At 46.5% G+C, this 25830-nt stretch overlaps 1 protein-coding gene across 3 annotated transcripts in view; it reads right to left on the reverse strand.

Annotated features, from left to right (window-relative positions):
* The window catches only part of TOP3B (DNA topoisomerase III beta), a 17842-nt gene extending 14392 nt beyond the window's left edge, over nucleotides 1–3450 (reverse strand). Inside the window, exons 1-2 of one of the 3 annotated variants that reach the window (XM_024763896.1) lie at nucleotides 3096–3382; nucleotides 2548–2713 (exon numbers count right to left, since the gene is read on the reverse strand). The gene's annotated coding sequence lies outside the window, so the exon portion shown is untranslated. The other 2 variants (XM_024763894.1, XM_024763893.1) reach the window with 2 other exon arrangements.
* Between the last annotated feature and the right edge of the window lie 22380 nt (nucleotides 3451–25830).

The raw sequence follows: 25830 nt of genomic DNA on the forward strand, positions 1-25830 counted from the left end.
TTTAGGGAAAGACAGGATGGATCCTTTTCTGTCAGCTGTTTATTCATAGTTGTACCCATTTTTTTCAAGAGGGTTGCTGTCTTATTAAAATAAATAAAATAAATAAATAAAATAAAATAAAATAAAAAGACTCCTAAAGGAGTCGTTTAGATAATGAGGAAATTAGCCCTTTACGGTATGACCTGATGTCCAAAACATTCCCCCAAGCAAAGTACAGCTAGAACAGGCCTGTACTTATGTCACCAGCAAGGGTCGCAGGTGATGGGGCTGGGGGGCAGGCAGACCCGGACGTGGCTGGTGGAATTTGACCGGAGCGACTTGATGACATCTCTCAAAACTACGAGCGTGTGGCCATAGCACCCCCACATCCAGGGACGAGCTCAGGGATCCCACATGATTTACAGAGCACCCACTGCACGCTCAGTGTGTTGCCCTGTGCCATGAGGGGCAGAGCAGAGCAGGGGTGGCACAGGGCAGGCATGAGCTGTGCAGTGTCCGGGGGCAGAGTTTCAAGGCGGCCCAGAGACTCCCCTTCCCTCACCCACAGAAGCCAGAGGCCAGAAGGGGAAACTGGCAGCAAAGGGAGTTTCTCATCCCTTCCAAAGTAGGAAGGACTTATCCTAAAACATTCCCTTAGGTTTTCTCACTTCTGCGTCACAAGAGCAGCCAGCAATTATCGTGTAATTGTCCTGCCAGTGCCCTCGGTGGAGGTGCTGTGCTGCCCCACGGCAGGAATTGTAGGGTCGGGAAGACCAGAGATCAAGCGGCAGGACTTAAACACACATGCGCAGCCCTCATCCTGTCCAGCCTCTGTGAGCATCCTGGGCGGAGCGGCAGCCCTGCTTTGCTTCCCTACAGCACCAACCACTATACCCGAGAGCCTCTCCAGCTACGTATTTATTTTTTTGTCTCACAGTTCCTAGAACGTACGTAAACTCCAAGAGGACAGAGCTGTTACTCTAATGACAAGTAACAGACGATGAGCAAATACTGACTGAATAAAGAGCAATTTTAACTGCAAAGTGAATAATAAAAATGCTTTCTTTGATGTCTAAAATTGAAAAACTGACTTTAAATCTGTAAGAGTATTGCAAACATTTCACCTACTCAATGTTCTTTTTTCTTTTTAAAAAAAATTTTATTTTTGGCTGCGTTGGGTCTTCGTTGCTGCGTGCAGGCTTTCTCTAGTTGCAGTGAGCGGGGGCTACTCTGTTGTGGTGCGTGGGCTTCTCACTGCGGTGGCTTCTGTCATGGAGCATGGACTCTAGGTACGCGGGCTTCAGTAGTTGTGGCTCGCGGGCTCTAGAGCGCAGGCTCAGTAGTTGCGGCGCTTGGGCTTAGTTGCTCCGCGGCATGTGGGAACTTCCCGGACCAGGGCTCGAACCGGTATCCCCTGCATTGGCAGGTGGATTCCTAACCACTGCGCCACCAGGGAAGCCCATGTTCTTCTTTCCATGGTGTTTCTGGAAGTTTTACATCTTCACTACTCCCCTTCATACCTAAGGATCCTAAATACTCTTCCAGTAAATAATTAACATATTCTTCTGTAAAGACCCCTTTAGAGACAAACATTTTGCCCTAGCATCTTCAAAGGGATTACCTCATTTATCCAGGACAAGGGATACAATTGGACAGTCACAAAAGTCACATCAGCATCAGTCCCAATTTCAGAGCACCTGTCCACCTGTCACTGTGTAGTTGCTATTCCACAGTTGATATGTGGCCTGTCTCCAGCAGCTCTGGCTCTAAAGAAACAGGGCTTCTGGTTTAACAGTTTATACTCCACCACTGCATGAGTACTTTGTAACCTCCTGAGTACCACTGCTTTATTAGGGGGAAAAAATCACTTTCTTTAAGGATATGGAATCATGGAATCCTGGGGGAAGAAGTCTTGGTGATGATCCAGTACAACCATCACAAGAGAGAACAAACTAAGACCCAGAGAAAGCGATTTGCCAAAGGTAAGCTGGGAAATTTACCAAGTTGGGGCTGAAACTCATGCTTCCTTACTTCCAGCCAGGTACTTTTTTTTTTTTTCTTTTTAAACTGCACCAGGTTCCACCTTTTAAAAGATTTTGGCAGTTTTAACTGATTAACTGCCTGTGATAATCTTGGGGCCTCCCTATTTTTCCATTAAGGCACATCTCCAATTTCAAAATGGAAGCCAATGAGAACAGAAGCTGAGAGCAGTGGCTTGCAAACTTCATTTATACATCATCTTAATATCTCTGCCTTACCAACATTATTATTCACTTAAGTTTCTGCCTTGAAGAAAAAGCTTAAATATATAAAAAAGGGAAATTTCATAGCCTCTTAGGAGCTGAAAGCCTATAATCAATAACCAGAACTAGATTCTTTCCAGTAACCTACATGGTCTGTCAAGTTTGATCGTTGCCTGCCAAAGCTCCGAGCCTGAAGTTTGTCCCCTTATTTCAAAAAGGGAGATTAGCAAGTGCTAAGAGGATGTTGACAGCAAACACCCCAAATTAGGGCTGTAATTAAGAGGGCTGAAAGTCAAGGAGAGTAGAGGTTAGCCTGTCAACTCACCAGCAATACCACAATGGTATGTGTCCTTGGGAGACACAGTGGATAAAGTCCTTCCATGTCAGTGTCTTATGCACAGGTGGATTCAGCTTGGGAGTGGAGGCCTAGCAGTGGTCCGCACGGCATTTACAGGCCTAGGATTTCCCACCTTAGTGACTTTAGCAAACACCTATGGAGTCAGGGAAAGAACCCTTTCTTAAGCTCCTCCCTTGCAGGCACGCTACAGCTGCAAACGCTACTTTGTTTAATCTTTCTAGCAACCCTACGAAGCCTATGCTGTAACTTTTTAAACTATGAGTAGACTGAGGATCAGAACAATACAGACTAGTGTCAGTGATCTTTGGCAAGTCTCTAGGGACTCTATGGCTCGCTGGCCACTCAGCCCACGTTGGGGTGACTTTCTCACGTCCTGTTCTCACAGGCTGAGCGACAAAGAAGGAAGACGAGGCCACTGTGAGAAAATACTTCCCAGTTTTCCAGCTAATTTGTCCACAAAAGTGCCCTCCGCACCCCACCCCCCGCGTCTACACCAACTGCTCAGAGAAACACACCCCGGCGCCCTCCAGACCGGACCGGGCGGGGGGCGGCGGGCGACGCCTGGACCCCAACCCTGCCCGACGCGGCCTCTGTCCCCGCCTGCGACGCGGACCCCGCCTTGGGGGGCCGCGGGGGACTCGGCGCGGAGAGGCTCCAGCCGCAGCGCCGGCTCCCTCCGGTCACTCCCCGAACCCAGTGGCCCGGTAGGAGGCGCCGAGAATGCAGAGCCCGGCCGGGACCGGCTCCCAGCGGCAGGGCTCGGCCCACACCCCGAGCCGCCCTCCACCCGCTGCTCGCCGTTCGTCGCTCACCCGCGTCCCGGGTTCCGTTCCGCTCCGCCTCCTGCTCCCGGCGGCCGGAGGCGACCTGCTTCCGGGTCCGTCTGCGGACTGGGTCCCCCTCTGCCCTCCGGCGCCGCACGCCCGCGTCCACAGGTTCCGAGGCTCGCGCGTTCCGGGGCATGTCCTCCAGTCGGCCCTAGCACGCGGGGTCCACACGGGTCCCCAAACCCCACCCGAGCCCTCCCCGCCTGGGTCCGCAGAGGTCCCCAAACCCTACCCTGGCCGGGGTCGCCAAGCCCTCCACCCCGTTCTTCCTCGCCGCAGGAAGGCAATAATAATTACCTACAAAGATGAAAACTGGATGTTGAGCATGAAAACATATATACTGCTAATAATTAAACTAAAAACTAAAAACTACAGATGCGTGTATAGCAGGCTTCTTTCAATGCTATAAACATTTGTGGAATGAGTGAATGAACTATGTAAAACATATCTGGAAGATGAATTGGAAAATAAAAGTAATTTTTTGTGTTATAGCAATAGGTTTATGGAAGGTTTAAAATAATTTTCGTGGCTTTATTTTGATATTTTTTAAATAATACCATGCACACAATTCCTTTGCTACCTTAGACATTTCCCCCAACTTGCCTTTATTGGAAGACTAGCCCTTATAGTCTGGAAAAAGGAAAATTCTACAGTCAAGTTAAGATTGAGAAATGCCAAAAAATTGAGTCACAGTGAGATTTCACTTTCAAAAAAGAACTCCTGGTGCAAACCCATTCCTTGGCAGGTTCTCCATCTCCAAAATGGCAACTCCATCGTCCTGGTTGCTCAAGCCCAGTGCCTGCAGGCATCCTGGATTCCTCTCTTTTTCTCACCCGTTATCTATTACTATGTTCAAAATATATTTGAGATCCTATCAATCATCCCTGCCTTGGCTGCCACCATCCTGATCCATCTCTCTCCTGGCCCCCACCCTGCCACCTTACAGTCTGTCTCCACACAGCCCCCACTTAAGAAGTCCAGGGCTAATGTTGGATCCCGGGTGCCACCAGCTGGCAGAGAGGCAAAACCAGAGCTCCATCATTTAACCCAGCGCAGGGGTTCATTCTGCAGAGCAGGGGGAAGGACTTGAGGCCTGGACCCAGAGGGGGCTGTGTGGCCCCCGCGTGCTAGGGCCGAGTGGTCGGCTGAGTGGTCGGCTCTGGAAGCCTGAGGGTCTCCATCAGCGCTGAGAAACTGCAGCTGGCCTGTGCTCTGTGCCTGGGCAGCCCTGCAGCTGAGTCTTCCCCACAGACCTCCCAGGGAGCTGCCGTCAGGCTGTCCTGGTGACCTTTACGTGGACAAATGACTCAGAGTCAGAGGGACCCTTAGACACTCCTTACTTATGCATGGGTGCTGGGTTTGGTGGATTATATGGCTGAGAGCTCCTGGGTCTCTCTTCTCTCTGATTGGGCACAGGCTGGACCATGATTTTCATAGTTCTGTTAATAGTCTACACCAGGACTTCCCTGGCAGTCCAGTAGTTAAGACTCTGTGCTTCCAATGTGGGCAGCGCAGGTTTGATCCCTGGTGGGGGAACTAGGATCACAGCGCGGTCTAAAAAAAAAAAAAAAGTCAACACCACCCCATGCTTACTCTATTCCAGGCACATCTCTATTTTTAACGCATTTGATTCTCGTTGCAACATTAGGGACTAGATATTGTTATTATCTTGATTTTATGAGGAAACAGGTCACACAGGTGTAAATGACAGAGCCAAGTTTCAAAACTAGGCAGCTGAATCCCAGAAGGCATTTTCCTGTTTCTTGTGCTCAGATCTTACTTATGTCAGCTCCACGTGCATGTCTGCCTTCGTGGCTAACTATGGCATATTGATATACCATAAACCACTGTGACTTTTATACTTGGAAGTCAGTTTGGCTGGACCTATATATATTCGTTTTCAGATTCTTTTCCATTTTAGGTTATTACAAGATACTGAATATAAGGTCCCTGTGCTATGCAGTAGGTCCTTGTCATTTATCTATTTTATATATAGTAGTGTATATATGTTAATCCCAAACTCCTAGTTTATCCCTCCGACAAGGAACATTTCTAATAGGTACTCTCTCCTAAACGCTCCTGTTAAGGGTTGAATTTGCTGTGCGTGTGTGTGTGTGTGTGTGCGTGTGTGTGTATTCAGGGTCAGGGAAGGCTGGAGTCAGCAGGCAGTGCCTGTAATACCTTTTCGTAAGCATAAGGGGGCGCTGTGGGCACGTCCCTGAGAGATGCGGAGGCCGTTGCACAGGGGCAGCAACTCCTGCCTCCCGGTGCTCAGTGCCCCAGGGGCCCAGCGCCTGCCCAGGCCACCCTTCGCGGGGCCATCTTGACAGAACGCAGGGAGGGTGGGCCCGGCGCTAAGGAGGGGAGCTGATCTGCACAACTAGACATGGGGCTTTCTTGGGGGAAAAACTGAAAAATTTAGAGATTCTATTTCTTTTTTTAAAAAATATTTTTCGTTTATTTATTTACTTACTTATTTTTGGCTGCATTGAGTCTTTGTTGCTGCACGCGTGCTTTCCCTAGTTGCGGCCGGCGGGGGCTAATCTTTGTTGTGATGCATGGGCTTCTCATTGTGGTGACTTCTCTTGTTGTGGAGCACAGGCTCTAGGTGCTCAGGCTTCAGTAGTTGTGGCACATGGGCTCAGTAGTTGTGGCTAGCAGGCTCTAGAGCCCAGGCTCAGTAGTTGTGGCCCATGAGCTTAGTTGTGCCGCAGCATATGGGATCTTCCCAGACCAGGGCTGGAACCCATGTCCCCTGTATTGGCAGGCAAATTCTTAACCACTGTGCCACCAGGAAAGTCCCAGACATTGTTTCTTTAGCAGATATAGGACATTTTAGATTTACTATGTATTCTTCTGTTTCTTTTGGGAAACTGATTTCCAAGGAATTTGTCTATTTCATCTTTGTGGTCAATTTTATGGGCGTAAATTTTTAAATGTTATTCCTTTAAGTCTCACCCTCCCCTGGACTGGGTTGTTCTCCATCGTTTCCCATTTCCAACCCAACTGCCCATTTCCTTCTGAGGATGTCAGTGGGTGTTATTCTATGGGGTGGCATGGGCCTGGGGCAGAGCAGTGGCAGAATCCAGGCCCATGCCCTGGAGCAGCAGGGGCCTGGTGGGGCTGTCCCTGGGGCCTGATCAACCAGCCCCCAGGTTTCCTGTCTGCCAATATCTCAGGCTCCCTGGTGATGCAGGGGGTGGGGGAGGGGAGGACACGGATTCCACACCCAAAAGAACAGAGAGACAAATTATTTTATCAGAAATAAAGGGAAGGCAGAGTCAAGATGGCAGTGTGGGAAGATGCGGAGTTAGTGTCTCCCCACAACTAGGGCACCTGCCGGCTGCTGGTGGGGGACTCTGACGCCCAAGGAGACGGGAAGAACCCCAGAGTGAACCAGTAGGACGTAGGGGGGCTGAGGGGTGAGGAGAAGTGAAGGCCAGGCAGGATCAGCACCCCTGAGGCCAGGGAGATCAGGAGAGGCAGGCAGGAGGGGCCCTCCCAGACCCCAGACCAGAGGAGCAGGAAAGTAGAGGAGGGCGTTTGTCCCTCCCACTGGAGTCCAGGAAGCCTGCTGGGCTCCCAGGTGAGGTCCTCTGCCCTCTGAGACCAGGGTTGGGGGGCACGCCTGGGCGCCTTCTGTTCCTTGAGCCTAAGCCCCACCTCCCACAGCTCCCAGGGCCTTTTCCAGCCCTGTGGGTCCTGAGTATTGGCTCTGCCAACCGCCCAAACCTCGTCCTTGCTTAGGCCCCGCCCTCCACAGCCAAGGCCTTTCCCCCCCTTTCTTTTTTTTTTTTTCCTTTTCCCTCCTCCTCTTTTTTACTATTGTGGTACTGATGTACCTTCCAGTTGTTGATTCACTTCTATTTTTATTTTTATGTTCTTTTTAACATATCTGTTAGTTTCCCAGTCTTATTTTATTTTTTACTTTGTTTTGTTGCCACCCCACGCGGCTTTCGGGATCTTGGTTCCCGAGCCTGGGGTCAGGCCAAAGCTCCTGTGGTGGGAGCCCCAAGTCCAAACCACTGGACTAACAGAACCTCGGACCCCAGGGACTATTAATTGGAGTTAGGTCTCATGGAGGTCCTCCTCTCAGCACCAAGACCCAGCTCTACCCAATAGCCTACAAACTCCAGTGTTGGAAGCATCAGGCCAAACAACCAGTAAAGCAGGAACACAATATCACTCATAAAAAAAAAAAAAAAAAGATATGGCAAAAAAATATGTCACAGATGAAGGAACAAGGTAAAAACCTACAAGACCAAATAAATGAAGAGGAAATAGGCAATCTACCTGAAAAAGAATTCAGAGTAATGATAGTAAAGATGATCCAGAATCTCGGAAATAGAATGGAAGCACAGATTGAGAAAATACAAGAAATAACAAAGATCTAGAAGAACTAAAGAACAAACAAACAGAGATGAACAACACAATAACTGAACTGAAAAATACACTAGAAGGAATCAATAACAGAATAACTGAGGCAGAAGAACAAATAAGTGAGCTGGAAAACAAAATGGTGGAAATGACTGCCGAGGAACAGAATAAAGAAAAGAGAATGAAAAGAATTGAAGACAATCTCAGAGACCTCTGGGATAACACTAAACGCACCAACATTCGAATTATAGGGGTCCCAGAAGAAGAGAAAAAGAAAGGGTCTGAAAAAATATTTGAAGAGATTATAGTTGAAAACTTCCCAAACATGGGAAAGGAAATAGTCACCCAAGTATAGGAAGCACAGAGAGTCCCATACAGGATGAACCCTAGGAAAAACACACCAAGACACATATTAATCAAATTAACAAAAATTAAATTCAAAGAAAAAATATTAAAAGCAGCAAGGGAAAAACAAAAATTAACATACAAAGGAATCCCCATAAGGTTATCAGCTGATTTTTCAGTGGAAACTCTGCAGGCCAGAAGGGAGTGGCAGGATATACTTAAAGTGATGAAAGAAAAAAATCTATACCCAAGATTACTCTACCCAGCAAGGATCCCATTCACATTCGATGGAGAAATCAAAAGCTTTTCAGACAAACAAAAGCTAAGAGAGTTCAGCACCACCAAACCAGCTTTACAACAAATGCTAAAGGAACTTCTCTAAGCAGGAAACACAAGAGAAGAAGAAGACCCACAAACACAAACCCAAAACAATAAAAAAATGGTAATAGGAACATACATATTGATAATAACCTTGAATGTAAATGGATTAAATGCCCCAGCCAAAAGACACAGACTGGCTGAATGGATACAAAAACAAGACCCATATATATGTTGTCTACAAGAGACCCACTTCAGACCTAGGGACACATACAGACTGAAAGTGAAGGGATGAAAAAAGATATTACATGCAAATGGAAACCAAAAGAAAGCTGGAGTAGCAATGCTCATATCAGATAAAATAGACTTTAAAATAAAGACTGTTAAGAGAGATGAGGGACACTACATAATGATCAAAGGATCAATCCAAGAAGATATAACAATTATAAATGTTTATGCACGCAACATAGGAACACCTCAATACATAAGGCAAATGCTAACAACCATGAAAGGAGAAATCGACAGTAACACAATAATAGTAGGGGACTTTAACACCCCACTTACACCAATGAACAGATCATCCAAACAGAAAATAAATAAGGAAACACAAGCTTTAAATGACACAAGAGGCCAGATAGATCTAATGGATATTTGTAGAACATTCCACCCCAAAATGGCAGAATACACTTTCTTCAAGTGCTCACGGAACATTCTCCAGGATAGATCACATCTTGGGTCACAAATCAAGCCTTGGAAAACTTAAGAAAATTGAAATCGTATCAAGCTTCTTTTCTGACCACAATGCTATGAGACTGGAAATCAATTACAGGAAAAAAAACTGTAAAGAACACAATGCTATGAGACTGGAAATCAATTACAGGAAAAAAACTGTAAAGAACACAAATAAACGAAGGCTAAACAGTGTGCTACTAAATAACCAAGAGATCACTGAAGAAATCAAAGAAGAACTTAAAAAATACATAGAAAAAAATGACAATGAAAACATGATGACCCATAAACTATGGGATGCAGCAAAAGCATTTCTAATAGGGAAGTTTATAGCAATTCAATCTCACCTCAAGAAACAAGAAAAATCTCAAATAAACAATCTAACCCTACACTTAAAACAACTAGAGAAAGAAGAACAAAGAAAACCCAAAGTCAGTAGAAGGAAAGAAATCATAAAGATCAGAGCAGAAGTAAATGAAATAGAAACGAAGAAAACAATAGCAAAGATCAATAAAACTAAAAGCTGGTTCTTTGAGAAGATAAACAAAATTGATAAACACTTAGCCAGACTCATCAAGAAAAAAAGGGAGAGGATGCAAATCAATACAATTAGAAATGAAAAAGGAGAAATCACAACTGACACTGCAGAAATACAAAGGATTATAAGAGACTGCTACAAACAACTGTGTGCCAATAAAATGGACAACCACGAAGAAAGGGATGAATTCTTGGAAAGGTACAATTTTCCAAGACTGAACCAGGAAGAATTAAAAAATATAAACAGACCTATCACAAGTAATGAAATTGAAACTGTAATTAAAAATCTTCCAATGAACAAAAGTCCAGGACCGGATGGCATCACAGGCGAATTATACCAAACATTTAGAGAATAGCTAACACTGATCCTTCTCAAATTCTTCCAAAAAATTGCAGAGAGAGAAACACTCCCAAATTCATGCTATGAAGCTACCATCACCCTGATACCAAAACCAGAAAAAGATACCACAAAAAAAGAAAATTATAGACCAATATCACTGATGAACATAGATGCAAAAATCCTGAACAAAATACTAGCAAACAGAATCCAAAAGCACATTAAAAGGATCATACACCATGATCAACTGGATTTATCCCAGGGATGCAAGGATTCTTCAACATATGCAAATCAATGTGATACACCACATTAACAATTAAGGAATAAAAACCATATGATCATCTCAATAGATGCAGAAAAAGCTTTTGACAAAATTCAATACCCACTTATGATAAAAACTCTCCAGAAAATGGGCATGGAAGGAAACTACCTCAACATAATAAAGGCCGTATATGACAAACCCACAGCAAGCATCATACTCAATGGTGAAAAACTGAAAGCATTTCCACTAAGATCAGGAACAAGACAAGGATGTCCACTCTCACCACTATTATTCAACATAGTTTTGGAAGTCCTAGCCACAGCAATCAGAGAAGAACAAGAAATAAAAGGAATTCAAATTGGAAAAGAAGAAGTAAAACTGTCATTGTTTACGGATGACATGATACTATACATAGAAAATCCTAAAGATGCCACCAGAAAGCTGCTAGAGCTAGTCAATGAATTTGGTAAGGTTGCAGGATACAAAATTAATGCACAGAAATCTCTGGCATTCCTATACAACAACAACAAAAAATCAGAAAGAGAAATTAAGGAAACACTCCCATTTACCATTACAACAAAAAGAATAAAATACCCAGGAACAAACCTGCTTAAGGAGGCGAAAGACTTGTACTCATAAAATTATAAAACACTGATGAAAGAAATCAAAGATGACATAAACAGATGGAGAAATATACCATGTTCTTGGATTGGAAGAATCAATATTGTGAAATGACTATACTACCCAAAGCAATCTACAGATTCAATGCAATCCCTATCAAACTACCAATGGCATTCTTCATAGAATTAGAACAAAAAATCTTACAATTTGTAAGGAAACACAAAAGACCCCGAATAGCCAAAGCAATCTTGAGAAACAAAAATGGAGTCGGAGGAATCAGGCTCCCCAACTTCAAAGTATACCACAAAGCTACAGCAATCAAGGCAGTATGGTACTGGCACAAAAACAGAAACATAGATCAATGGTACAGGATAGAATGCCCAGAGAGAAACCCACTCACATATGGGCACCTAATTTATGACAAAGGAGGCAGGAACATACAATGGAGAAAAGACAGCCTCTTCAATAAGTGGTGCTGGGAAAACAAAAAGCTACATGTAAAGAATGAAATTAGAACACTACATAACACCAAACACAAAAATAAACTCCAAATGGATTAAAGACTTAAATGTAAGATCAGACACTATAAAACTTTTAGAGGAAAACATAGGAAAAACACTCTTTGACATAAACTGCAGCAAGATCTTTTTGATCCACCTCCTAGAGTAAGAGAAATAAAAGCAAAAATGAACAAATGGGACTTAATTAAACTTAAAAGCTTTTGCAAAGGAAACCATAAACAAGACAAAAAGACAGCCTTCAGAATGGGAGCAAATATTTGCAAGGGAAACAATAGACAAAGGATTAATCTCCAAAATATATAAACAGCCCATGGAGCTCAATATCAAAAAAAAAAAACAGAGAGCTTCAAGATGGCAGAAGAGTAAGACGCGGAGATCACCCTCCCCCCCCACAAATACATCAGAAATACATCTACATGTGGAAATCGGGCGGAGACTGCGGGTGGTGAAGGGGGGAAGCTTCGGAGCCACGGAGGAGAGCACAGCCACAGCGGTGCGTAGGGCAAAGCGGAGAGATTCTGGCACAGAGGATCGGTGCCTACCAGCACTCACCAGCCCGAGAAACTTGTCTGCTCACCTGCCGGGGCGGGCGGGGGCTGGGAGCTGAGGCTCCAGCTTCAGTTGGATTGCAGGGAGAGGACTGGGGTTGGCTGTGTGAACACAGCCTGAAGGGGGCTACTGCGAGCCCGTGATCCAGGGACAACTTCCTCATGAGAACGCACGGCGCGCCTCAGCCTGGTGCAACACCACGCGGGCCTCTGCCGCCGCAGGCTCGCCTGCATCCCGACCCCTCCCTCCCCCACGGCCTGAGCGAGCCAGAGCCCCCGAATCAGCTGCTCCTTTAACTCCGTCCTGTCTGAGCGAAGAACAGACGCCCTCAGGCGATGTACATGCAGAGGCAGGTCCAAATCCAAAGCTGAACCCAGGGAGCTGTGCGAACAAAAAAGAGAAAGGGAAATCTCTCCCAGCACCTGGTGGCACAGTGGTTGAGAGTCTGCCTGCCGATGCAGGGGACACGGGTTCGTGCCCTGGTATGGCAAGATCCCACATGCCATGGAGTGGCTAGGCCCGTGAGCCATGGCCGCTGAGCCTGCACGTCCGGAGCCCGTGCTCCGCAACGAGAGAGGCCACAACAGTGAGAGGTCCACGTACCGCAAAAAACAAAACAAAACAAAAACACTAAAAATAGAACTACCATACAACCCAGCAATCCCCCTACTGGGCATATACCCTGATGAACATATATATACTACCAAACGTAAAATAGATAGCTAGTGGGAAGCAGCCGCATAGCACAGGGAGATCAGCTTGGTGCTTTGTGACCACCTAGAGGGGTGGGATAGGGAGGGTGGGAGGGAGGGAGATGCAAGAGGGAAGAGATATGGGGATATATGTATATGTATAACTGATTCACTTTGTTATAAAGCAGAAACTAGCACACCATTGTAAAGCAACTATACTCCAATAAAGATGTTTAAAGCATAAATAAATAAATAAAAACCAAACAAACAATCCAGTTAAAAAATGGGCAGAAGACTTAGACATTTTCCCAAGAAAGACATACAGATGGCCAAGAGGCACATGAAATGATACTCAACATCACTAATTATTAGAGAAATGCAAATCAAAACTACAATGATGTATCACCTCACGCCGGTCAGAATGGCCATTATCAAAAAAGTTAGAAACAATAAATGCTGGAAAGGGTGTGGTGAAAAGGGAACCCTCCTGCACTGTTGGTGGGAATGTAAATTGATACAACCACTACGGAAAACAGTATGGAGGTTCTTTAAAAAACTAAAAATAGGACTACCATATTACCCAGCAATCCCACTACTGGGCCTGAGAAAACCATAATTCAAAAAGAGACATGCACCACAATGTTCACTGCAGCTCTATTTACAATAGCCAGGACATGGAACCAACCTAAATGTCCATCAACAGATGAATGGATAAAGAAGATGTGGTGCATATATACAGTGGAATATTACTCAGCCATAAAAAGAAACAAAATTCAGTTATTTGTAGTGAGGTGGATGGACATAGAGTCTGCCATAGAGTGAAGCAAGTCAGAAAGAGAAAAACAAATACCGTATGCTAATGCATATATATGGAATCTAAAAAAAAAAAAGTTACTGATGAACCTCGTTGCAGGGCAAGAATAAAGAGATAGACATAAAGAATGGACTTGATGACATGGGGTGGGAGGGCAAAGTTGGGGCGAAGTGAGAGTAGCATCGACACATATACACTACCGAATGTAAAACAGTTGGCTGGTGGGAAGTAGCAGCATAGCACAGGGAGATCAGCTCGGTGCTCTGCGATGACCTAGAGGGGTGGGAGAGGGAGTATGGGAGGGAGGCTCAAGAGGGAGGCGATATGGGGACATGTGTATGCATGTGGCTGATTTGCTCTGTTGTGCAACAGAAACTAGCACAGTATTGTGAAGCAATTATACTCTAATAAAGATCTATTCTTTTAAAAAGTGAATGATAAAAAGAAAAAAAAGAAACAAAGGAAAAATCAAAGCACAGTTTCAGCACCCAGAAAGGCAGAAACAGTTTCCATGACCTTCCATGACCTGAGGATTTCCAAGAAACTTACCCAGCCCAGGCTTTCCTCCACAGCTCAAGATTTATATTTCTGTCTTTGTATTTGTACAAGATACACCCACAGGATTTCCCTGGTGGTGCAGTGGTTAAGAATCCGCCTGCCAGTGCAGGGGACACGGGTTTGATCCCTGGTCCGGGAATGAAACAGATAGGTATGGTTTCGGGGGGCTCTGAAGAGCCAGTCCTTTATGTCTCAGGGCAGAAAGAATTCAGCAAGACGCAAAGTGATAGATAAGAAGTGGTTTACTAGAATAGGACGCTTGTGAGGTTTACAAGTGGGCGGGTGAGAGGGTGCCGTACCCCGAGAACTTAGAGGGTTATGGTTTTATAATCAAAGGAAAAGTGTGGGAGCTGAACGACCACTTTCTTCTTCATTCTTGAGAAGACGTCATGCTTCCATCATCAGCTACTCCTCCAGGTTCAGCAGGGGAGTTTTTTTGTCCCTACATGGTCAAGCCAGGACTCTAAAATTTATTTCAGATCTCTGTACAATGAGCACCTTTCCATAAATTGTTTTTTATGTGTGGAGAGAGCATGCCTATGGATCATTGACTTACTGAGCTCACTAGGCAGGATGTGGGTGTCATGCCACCATTGTTTTATTGTTGGGGGCATGTCTTGTGCTTCTGTTGCATGGTTTTGTTGCTAGGCAAGCCTGCTTTGCTTTGTAAACCTTCATTAAGTAAACCTGCTTTCTTGAGTAATCATTAACTTACAGGGGTCTTCCATATTTTTTCTACTCACAATCGCTAGTGGGATTTAATCACCTACTTTGTTCCTTTACTCTGTCCCTATCAGGAAGATCCCACATGCCACGGAGCAACTAAGCCCGCGTGCCACAACTACTGAGCCTGCGCCCTAGAGCCTGTGACCCACAACTACTGAGCCCACGTGCCACAACTACTGAAGCCCGCGCGCCTAGAGCCTGTGCTCCACAACAAGAGAAGCCACCGTCATGAGAAGCCTGTGCACTGCAACCAAGAGTAGCCCCTGCTCACTGCAACTAGAGAAAGCCCACACGAAGCAATGAAGAAAGCCCCCGCCCCGCTACAGAGACTGGGGCCTCAGGGCTCCAGGGGTGCTCCTGCACAGAACCCAGAGGGGGGGATGCCCTATCTTGCTGCCCTCCCGAGTACAGCACCAGGGGACCAGTTCTACTTCTGCATATAAATCTAGGACAAACTCTTCGTACATATACCAAGAGACATGTACCAGTATGTTCAGAAAAGCAGTTTGTATCAGCCAAAACCTGGAAACAGCACAAGTGCACATAGACAGGAATGAATGAATGTACCATGGCACAATTCCCATGATAGAATGTTACACTGAAGTGAAAATGAATGACGTACAAGCAAGAACAGAGGTGAATCTTAGTAACACACTCCAAGAGCATAAATATAGCCTGATACCTTTTTTTGTAAAGTTCAAACACAATTAGAACTAAACAATAAATTATGGCATTTAGGCAAATGCATTGCTATGATCTGAATGTTAGTGTCCTCCCAAAGTTCATGTGTTGCAATCCTAACCCCCAGAGGTGATGGTATTAGGTGGTGGGGCCTTTGGGAGATTCTTGGGTCATGAGGTGGAGCCCTCATGGGTGGGACTAGTGCCCTTATAAAAGAGGCTCCAGAGAGCTCCCCAGTCCCTTCCACCATGTGGGGATGCAAAGAGAAGGCACCAGCTATGAACCTGGAAGAGGGCCCTCACCAAACTCCACCATGCTGTTGCCTGGATCTCGGACTTCTGGCCTCGAGAACTGTGAGCAATACATTTCTGTTGTTATAAGCTACCCAGTGTGGTATTTTGTTATACCAGCGCAAATGGACTAAGACACGTATTTGTGATAGAGTATGATTATCATAACATTTGGAAGAGTGGTTCATGCTAGTGGGTTGGGTAGGGGGCTGGAACAGGGGTGGGCACAGAGGAAGATGTGAACTATTGTCAGTGTTCCCTTTCTCAGGTCAGGCAGTGGGCTCACCGGCCTTCACTGTTTTCTAACACAAAGAGGAGAAGAGGGAAAAGCCCTCTCATTAGCAATCATAAGCATAGAACAAATAGAAGCCTATTAGCCTATTAGAAGAAGAACCCATCACCAGCAAGTGAATTTCATTCTGCAAATGCAAAAATAGTTCAATATTAGAAATTTATAAATAATTTACCACATTAATGGCTCAAAGGAGAAAGCTCATAAGCTCATTACCACGGGGAAAATACTTTTTTTTTTTTTTTTTTTTTTTTTTTGGGTTACCGCGGTATGTGGGATCTTCCTGGACCGGGGCACGAACCCGTGTCCCCTGCATCGGCAGGCAGACTCTCAACCACTGCGCCACCAGGGAAACACAGAAAAATACGTTTTAAAGACTAGAAATGGCAACAAAGATGAATCTTGGTTAATTGTGGTTAATTGGGACTTCCCTGGTGGTCCAGTGGTTAAGAATCCACCAATGCAGGGGACATGGGTTCGATCCCTAGTCGGGGAACTAAGATCCCACGTGCTGTGGGGCAACTAAGACCACGCACCACAACTACTGAGCACGTGGGCCACAACTAGAGAAGCCCATGTGCTGCAACGATGAGCCCATGTGCTGCAAATAAGACCGGATGCAGCCAAAAACAAAAATAAATAAATAAATAAATACATATTAAAAAAAAAAAGAAGTAAAGCAGATCAGCCCAGATGTTTTATGTTTTGTGTACAATTCTGGTTAAATGGATGAGGTTTTGGAATAAACAGTTTGGTGCTGAAATTTTGGCTCTTCCACAGTAAGCAGCTGAGTAACAGCAGACATTTCCCTTAAGCTAAGCTTCAGTTTCTTCAACCATAAAATGAGTATATTAATAGAACCTACCTCATGGGGGGTTTTAGGACAAAGTCTTGCCTACTTTTATTATTATTAAGGCCCTCAGGATGAGAACTCCTACCTTTCTAACTCAGTGATGACTTTCAGGTCAACTAACTTCTCTGGATTCAGGCCCAACGCACAGTGAGGCCAAACAATACCAAAACGTTGGAGTTTGGAACAAAGAAATGTTTATTGCAGGGACATGCAATGAGATGGGTGGCTCATCCCTTAAAAAATCCCAAACTCCCCGAAAGCTTTCAGCAAAGCCCTTTTATAGGAAAGGTGAGGGAGGGGCGTGGTTAGTTGTTGCAAACTTCTTGGTGTCAGATTCTTTGTTCTTGAGGTCAGGTCATGGTCAGGTCACGATGTTCCTGTAAATCTCCACCAAACAAGTGTTATTCTTTGTTCTGACAAGAAAGGGCAAGGTCCCAAGGCACAACTTACACCCTCTGAGGTCCAGGTCCTGGCTAAGAAGAGGCAGATCTCAGTTGGCGGCTCCCTCAGGGCCAGGTCCCCAGACCCTGCCCAGCTGTCATAGCTGACAGAGCCAGGTGCCCTGGACCCAAATGGCCCTCAGGCTCCTCAGGTCACCCGAATGGCAGGGTCCAGGTCCCACAGACTGAGTCTCACGCAGACTGCCGCTGCCATTAGATCGCAGAGGCAGGGATGGGGGAGAGGTTCACTGCCACCTCAGGGCCTGGGTCCTGCCAGTGGGCGGCCTGGGCAAGGGCTCTGGAGCCCTGCAGGACACAGCCTCCAGCCTGTTCCCTGGGCCCCCCAGCTCACCCTGAGGCCAGGCAAGCTGCCTGGGGAGTAGGCTAGGATCCGCCTCTCACCTCATTCTCCTCCTGACAACCACCGCTCCACCAGCCGTTGGCTGACTGGGACCAACTAAAGTTGCTCATTGACAGTTGCTCGCTTGGGGGAGGGGCCCACTGCGGCGCCAACCAATGGCTGAGCAGGACCTCTAACTGCTTCTCTAACCATCCTGCGTTAATGGTAATGGGTTGTCGGGAACGCGCCCAGCAACCGCCTCGTGCTAAGGGCTGCACACCGCCCCGCTCTATTACAATCGCAGGGTTTTTTTTTTTAAAGCTTTTTTAAGTTTTTTTTTTTTTTGGCTGCATTGGGTCTTCATTGCTGCACGCGGGCTTTCTCTAGTTGCGGCGAGCGGGGGCTACTCTTCATTGCGGTGTGCGGGCTTCTCATTGCAGTGGCTTATCTTGTTGCAGAGCACGGGCTCTAGGTGTGTGGGCTTCAGTAGTTGTGGCACGCGGGCTCAGTAGTTGTGGCACATGGGCTTAGTTGCTCCGCAGCATGTGGGATCTTCCCGGACCAGGGCTTGAACCCGTGTCCCCTGCATTAGCAAGTGGATCCCTAACCACTGCACCACCAGGGAAATCCCCCAGGAGTGTTTTAAGAAGGCAACGGGTTATCACTAAGAGTATAAAGAACCATTCAAAGGGAGAAACCGTTTCCTCAGAGAATGTGGGAAGGGAGCGCTGCTGGAGTGACCTGTCTGAGCTGACCTAAGATTCCAGAAAAGGATGAGACCCTGAAACGACTCCAGGAACATTACATTGGCAAAGGGATTCTTGGAGCCCCCATGAAGAGTCTCACTTAGGGGCCAGTTGGATCCACTTCCAGCCACAGCTGGCTATGGAAGGTGACAGGAGAGCCCTCCAGGGACTCAGCAGGAGGAGTCAAAAATGGCAGGCATCCGTTGCACGCTGTGGCCCCGGGCACATCCAGCCGAGCCGGAAGTCTGTCCCTGGTCCCACTCCACGGGCTGCTGGCAGAGTGTTGTTCCTTAGTTCCTAGTGATTGAATGAGGCTGAGGCTCTTAAGGCCCTGGTGTCACTGAGCCCAAGCTCTTTCCGCTCACTGCATGACAGGCCAATAAATTTGGAGATGAGTTGTTGGATCAAGGAATAACGACTTTAATCGGAAAGCTAGCAGACCGAGAAGATGGCAGATTAGCGTCTCGAAAAACCATTTTACCTCAGTCTGAAGTCAGGCTTCTTTTTTTTTTTTTTTTAAATTTATTTATTTATTTTTGGCTGCGTTGGGTCTTTGTTGCTGCACGTGGGCTTTCTCTAGTTGCGGCAAGCGGGGGCTACTCTTTGTTGTGTTGCGTGGGCTCCTCACTGTGGTGGCTTCTCTTGTTGCGGAGCACAGCCTCTAGCCATGCGGGCTTCAGTAATTGTGGCATGTGTGCTCAGTAGTTGTAGCACGTGAGCTCTAGAGCGCAAGCTCAGTAGTTGTGGCACATGGGCTTAGTTGCTCTGCGGGCATGTGGGACCCTCCCAGACCAGGGCTCGAACCCATGTCCCCTGCATTGGCAGACAGGTTCCTCACCACTGCACCACCAGGGAAGTCCCAGGCTTCTTTTATATACAGGGGTAAGGGAGGGGCCCACTGCGGCACCAACCAATGGCTGAGCAGGGCTGCTATAGCTTGCGCCTGCCTCGCCACTATTACACCTTGAGTCGAAAGGTGTGACACCAGCGAGCAGCTGGGGCTGAACAAATACTGGGCTACTCCAGCAATGTTGTCCTGCAGCTCTCAGTGGAGCGAGGTGCACAAGCTGTGGAGACCTGGTGGCCACATGGAGGTGGGTGACACACCTGTTACCGGGATCACTGTCTGAGGCCTGGGTGCTGTGGGCTCAGCCTGCTGCTGGCTTCACCAGTCAGTTCGTGACTAATGAGGTGGCCCAGGAGCTGGTGTCCCCAGAGTGGAGCTCCCGCCTGCCCACTTGTGCAGTGGGTGGGCAGTGGGAACGGGGCCAGTCTGGTGGGCTAAGCACGGCCACACGTGGAGAGCAGTGGCAGAGTGGCCTTAACCACATGTGGGCTGGCGCCAGGGAGGGAGGAGGGCAGGGCCTATCACGCTTCGGGTTTGGGCTGGGGAGGCCACTATTTCACAGGTACTGAGCCTTGTACTGGTGTAAAAGGGAAGAGCAAAAATCTGACTCCATGTTGGATCTGTTTCTCTTACTTTAACCTTTGCTTTTCATTGCTTTTGTTATTATAATCACGAAAAGGATGCTGTCTATAGCTGTAAGCATACATAGTGGCTGGCCTCAGGGAACCCTGCCCCTCTGCCTGAATGTTAAACTGAAGTGCCTTTGTTCAACTCACAGGGAGACATTCTGACCCTGCCCACCTGTGAATGGCTGTAGAAAAGAAGAAATGAACACATCCCCTCCCTGATGCTGGACAAGCCAGCAGATACTTAGCAAGATTTATGGCTTTTTTACTTTACTTCCTCACCTCCTCCCCTTCTCTGTTCTATAAAAGAAACTGGCATCCAGAACCTGATAAGATGGTACTCTAGGGCACTAGCCTGCCATCTTCTCGGGTGCCTGGCTTTCTGAATAAAGTCACTATTCCTTGCCTCCACACCTCATCTCCCAATTATTGGCCTGTCATGCGGCAAGCAGACTGAGCTTGGATTTGGTAACACTGGATCTCCTTGAATGATCTCTAAAGGGAAGGCTGGGCTGGTCCTCAAAATTCCAGAAGGCCGGGGATGAGGGAGTGATACAATGGGGGTGCAGCCGGTGAGATGAGCCTCTTCCTCCTCCTCAGACTGGAGGTAAAGAGTTGGCATAAAGCCCTTTACTAACTGGAATCATGGTTAAAGATAAAGGAAAAGGATTTTTGTGTTTTTTTAAAAAAAATTTATTTATTTTTGGCTGTGTTAGGTCTTCGTTGCTGCGCATGGGCTTTCTCTAGTTGCAGCGAGGGAGGGCTACTCCTCGTTGCAGTGCGTGGGCTCCTCATTGCGGTGGCTTCTCTTGTTGTGGAGTACGGACTCTAGGCATGCGGGCTCAGTAGTTGTGGCTCTTGGGCTCTAGAGCGCAGGCTCAGTAGCTGTGGCACACGGGCTTAGTTGCTCCGTGGCATGTGGGTTCTACCCAGACCAGGGGTCAAACCCGTGTCTCCTGCATTGGCAGGGGGATTCTTAACCACTGTGCCACGAGGGAAGCCCCAAGGAAAAGGATTTTAAAAAGCTCAAAGGGGGCTTCCCTGGTGGTGCAGAGGTTGGGAGTCCGCCTGCCGATGCAGGGGATATGGGTTTGTGCCCCGGTCCAGGAAGATCCCATATGCCGCGGAGCGGCTGGGCCCGTGAGCCATGGCCGCTGAGCCTGCGCGTCCAGAGCCTGTGCTCCGCAACGGGAGAGGCCACAACAGTGAGAGGCCCGCGTACTGCAAAAAAAAAAAAAAAAAAGCTCAAAGGGGTCTTTGGGGCCAGGCCTTGGCCTCAGTCTTTCCCCATGAGGTTTTCCCACTGCTTAGGAGAGTTATAGCACCTGTCAATGCAGGGGACACAGGTTTGAGCCCTGGTCTGGGGATATCCCACATGCCGCGGAGCAACTAAGCCTGTGCGTCACAACTACTGAGCCTGCATTCTGGAGCCCACAAGCCACAACTACTGAAGCCGTGCGCCTAGAGCCCGTGCTCCACAACAAGAGAAGTCACTGCAATGAGAAGCCCGCGCACCGCAACGAAGAGTAGCTGCCGCTCTCCGCAACTAGAGAAAGCCCACGAGCAGCAACGCAGCGCAGCCAAAAATAAATAAATAAAACAGATAAATTAAAAAAAAATAAAGTCACACAGATCTGTGCTGAAATCCTGGTTATGTCTCGTTTCCTGTGTGATTTTGTTAAGTTACGTATATTCTCTAAACTTCCTCTTTTTAATCTCTAAATTGCGGAAAATAATTGTACTTGTTTTAGAGTTACTGGGAGAAAATATACACATCACATAGCACTGAGCCTTGTGCATAGTAAGTACTGGATTTATACATGCTCATTTAACATTATGTGAATTAATGAAAACTCTTCCTACTTTGCTTCATCTTGTCCTTGGCCTATGGAACACTCTTAGCACCCAAGCTAGGCCAAAACAAACAGTCATAACATTTTGAGAACTATTTTAGGAAAGTATAAATAAGGTGACTCACAATGCCTTAAAAAGGGCAAAAGAACACTGAAAGGTGGATTGTCACCATAATTTAGGGCCTTTAGGTTCATGAAAGGATTCCCGGAAGAAGAGACAATGGGAGGAAAGTGAGAGAAAATGAACATTCCAGGCAAGTGGAACAGAATGTGAGAAGGCTCAGCTACAAGCTGGCACAGGGCAGGTGTGGGGAACTGAAGTTAGCCTCATTTGAACTGAGATGTTGTTGAGGGAATGGAATGGAGTAAAGAGGAAAGCAGGACCAGATCTTGTATGGCCCTGTAAAGTCCTGTTAAAGAGTTCAAATTACCCTTCCTGATCATGTATTGATAATGTATGAGTTAGATTAATAACCTTAGGATATGGACAATATGGAATTGGCAAATGACAGCTACCCCATATGGTAACAGAGGCCAGCTTTCCATAGGATACCAGGTAAAGTGACACCTAGCTCCACACAAGATGTGGCACGAATGCATGCTCTACTTTAAGTGGTTGATTGAGCTTTAGGGAGTTCCCCTAGGGAGGAGCCTGGTGGCACCTGGATAAAAGACCATCCTGTGGTGCTCCAAGGGCAATGGTGCTTCAAGGGCAAAGGATGACCCTGCCTGAAAAAGTTTCAGTGTTACACCCCCTACTGGACTCTTAATCAATTACCCTCCCCACCATGACGGTTATGAAATTCCTGAGCCCATCTGGGCGACGCCTACCTGGGCAACAGGACCTGTCCCAAATAAGGAAAGGAATCTGCCCTGTCCCACTTCCACCCTATAGAAGGAAGGTATACGTGCCTCAACCAATCAGTAAACGAAATTTTCACCTCGGACCATTCCTTTGTTTTCTGGCTATAAAAACTGATCAATAGCACATGTTCAGGCTCGACTCTCCCAGACTACTAGGAAGTAGGCCTGCTGTTCTGGCAGTGACCCTTACCTCTAATAAATCCTATCTTCTTTACATTTTGCCTTGTGTCTGGAAATTCTTTTCCAACCCGTGTTCAGACCACAACACATCCTAAAGTTGTTTACTGCCAATGCAGCCTCATTCAGCAGTGGTTTTGAGAACTTAAATTCCTAATTCCTAATGCTGCACTGGAGAAAGAGGGAAAGGGATATATGTTCTTGCTTTGTGAGGGAAACTTTCCCTTGACTTGCTTCAGGTATTGGCAGCACAAGCTAAACAACTGAGATTTCCCAAGAATGACAAAGAAACACAGTGGCTATGAGTGGGGGTTCTGCATGGAGTCAGGTGGCCTGGGTTGAAAACTCACTCCCTAAGTTATCTGACTAAATTACCTACTCTCATTTATAAAATGGGTGCAGTAGTACGTTGATCATGAAGTTGTTAGGAGGAATAAACAAAAATTTCACGGAGAGCTCTACCTTAATGCCTGGTGTGCAGTAAGACCACAGTAAGTCCTAGTCATTACGATTATTCGTATTTTGCATCTTTTAATCTTTCACATTTTTGTAAGCATGTGATCATTTGAATTTTACACCTTTGCTAAAGTGAGTATTGGAGAATCAGAAAGCTGTACTTAGTAAGACTTGCCTGGCATGAATTTAAATTCTCTAGTTAATTCATTCATTTTTTGGAAGGCGTTTGCATTAGCTTTCTAGGGCTGCCATACATAATACAAAATACCACAGACTAGGTGGCTCGAAAAACAGAAATTTGTTTTCTCACGGTTCTGGAGGCTAGAAGTCTAAGATCAGCGTTGGGTACTTCTGAGACGTCTCTTTTGGCTTTAGGTGGCCAACTTCTTACTGTGTTCTCACATGGGTTTCCTCTGTGTCCTAATCTCCTCTTCTTATAAAGACACTAGTCATATTGGATTAGGGCCTCAGAACAGGTAAACAAGGGAGTCATGAGAGAGTGGACAGTGAGTCTTATCATAGTCATATGGAGAAGGGTAATTCTTTGAGGTAAGCTGTTTCCTAGAACACAGGTTTTCAGAAAACAAAAGGATTTCCTAACCATGGCTGTTTTCTGGGAGCACAGACTCAGTTAAAGTTCAACGTTGTCACTAGCTTGCCCGTTAGAGGACAGAAGAGGTAGGGAACTGCTGGAGTTTCATTGCCTTCAGACAAACTATGCCCAATCCACACTCTGAACCAGGTGTATTCGGGTACAGAACAGGGCAGTTGCCTTCAGCCTGGCTTGTGCTGAGTTGAGAATGTGGAGGCTGATCTCGGGGAAGCTGCTTTCCTATCCTTCTACCTCCCAACCCACACAGCTGCGTAGTTACATCTGAGAGTCTCCCCATAATGTTGCTTCTCCTGAGAAGCGAAAGGTGACCATCAGACCTGGATAACTATTTATTGGAATGGGGAGTAACTGACGGTGGTTTTTCTGGTGTTTTCACACACCCCCACTTAGCTAACTGGAGTTGATAGGGTCTCCTCTGGTCTTCACCCATTCCTTTGCCCTATAGGAGACCATGTTATTTTTATGTTCGAGAAATAATTTACAATCAGTGGTACATAATGGGCTCAGGAAAATGAATGGAAGAAAATCCACTGAAGCACAGAATTTCCTTGGGTAGTGGTGTCATTTATTTGTGCTCTTAAAATTTTTCTTAAATAATTAATGGCATACACAGCCCTCCCCACAGGCCCTCAGCTCAGGCCTGAAGCAGTGCTCAGGGAGGGGCTGGAGAAGGCGCTGGGCGGGTACAAGTTTATAGGAGCAGCCCCTCCTGCGTGGGTCAGTGAAGGGGAAGAAAGGCCCTGGGTAGCCCAGCCCCACAGCCTGCTCGGCCTCCTTTGCTTCTCTCTCGCCGTGTGGGTGGGGACAATCCTCAGAGACCTGGGGGTTGCACCCTAGCATGAGTGAGCTCCTCCAGCTCAGACTCTAGAGCAGATGCAGCCTAGCCAAGCCCAGTGACCATGAGTCTACCCTCTCTCTCCACATCCCTGCCAACAACTAGCCACACTTGCCTGCATCCTGAGCCATGGCTTCTGGGTCATTGGCTACAGGACGTTCTGGCAGAACTTTCCCCAGAAGCACAGATCTGACACTATATTGATGATATCCTCCTCTAGGGAGATTCATTTGACACACTCATTAAGGAGATATGACACAAAAGGGCTCACAGGAGGAGGATGGGCCACTGTCCCACACAGAATGCAAAGCCGCACCACCTCAGTTAAAATCCTGAAGATTATTTGGCAAACTGAGGGCTGCTCCATCCCTGACATGTCAAGAAACAGCCGTTGACCTTCTTAGCATCCACAATGTTCACACAGATACAAGATCTCTTAGTCCTTTTGGGACTGATGCTGTTACCTGCAGTCAGCCTACACTGAATGGGGACCCCTCCAAAAAAAGGCTCTAGAACCCTCCAAATTGAAATCAACAGGCAATCCTATTAGAGCTTTCAGAGACTCCTTCACTGTAGAGGCTTTGGAAACCTCCTCTCATGCCTCCTGGAGTTTCTGGACCACCTATGATGGCCATAAGCCGCCCATGGGCTCCTGATGTAAGAAACTGACCTCCTTAGTCCTGAATTATATACCAATAGGACAGCAAATGCAGACTACTTACTGGGCCAGAAAGCAGTAGGTTAATACAGGTAACCCTTGAACAACGTGGGGGTTAGGTGTACAGACCCTCTGTACAGTTGAAAATTGGCATGTACACTTAGACTAATTTCTATAGAAGGAATAGAGAAAGTTATCAGGAGCTATCCTGCAGGAAGCACTAAGTCCTGATAGTTTCATAGGGGAATTCTACTAAACATTTAGAGACTATCTAGGAAAAAACAAAACAAAACAGTAGATGTGGGACAAACTGAAACATCACCCTGAATTAAGAAGCATCAGTCTAAATGGGCATATGTTGGAGGCATATCTTACAAGATCAGGAACGAGACAAGGACACCCATTCTTAACTGTTCTAGTCAACACTGTACTAGAGATCCTAGCCTGGGTGATAAGGAATGAAAAT

Source organism: Neophocaena asiaeorientalis, unplaced genomic scaffold (genome assembly GCF_003031525.2).
Source record: "Neophocaena asiaeorientalis asiaeorientalis breed wild unplaced genomic scaffold, Neophocaena_asiaeorientalis_V1.1 scaffold110, whole genome shotgun sequence".
Classification (NCBI taxonomy): domain Eukaryota; kingdom Metazoa; phylum Chordata; class Mammalia; order Artiodactyla; family Phocoenidae; genus Neophocaena; species Neophocaena asiaeorientalis.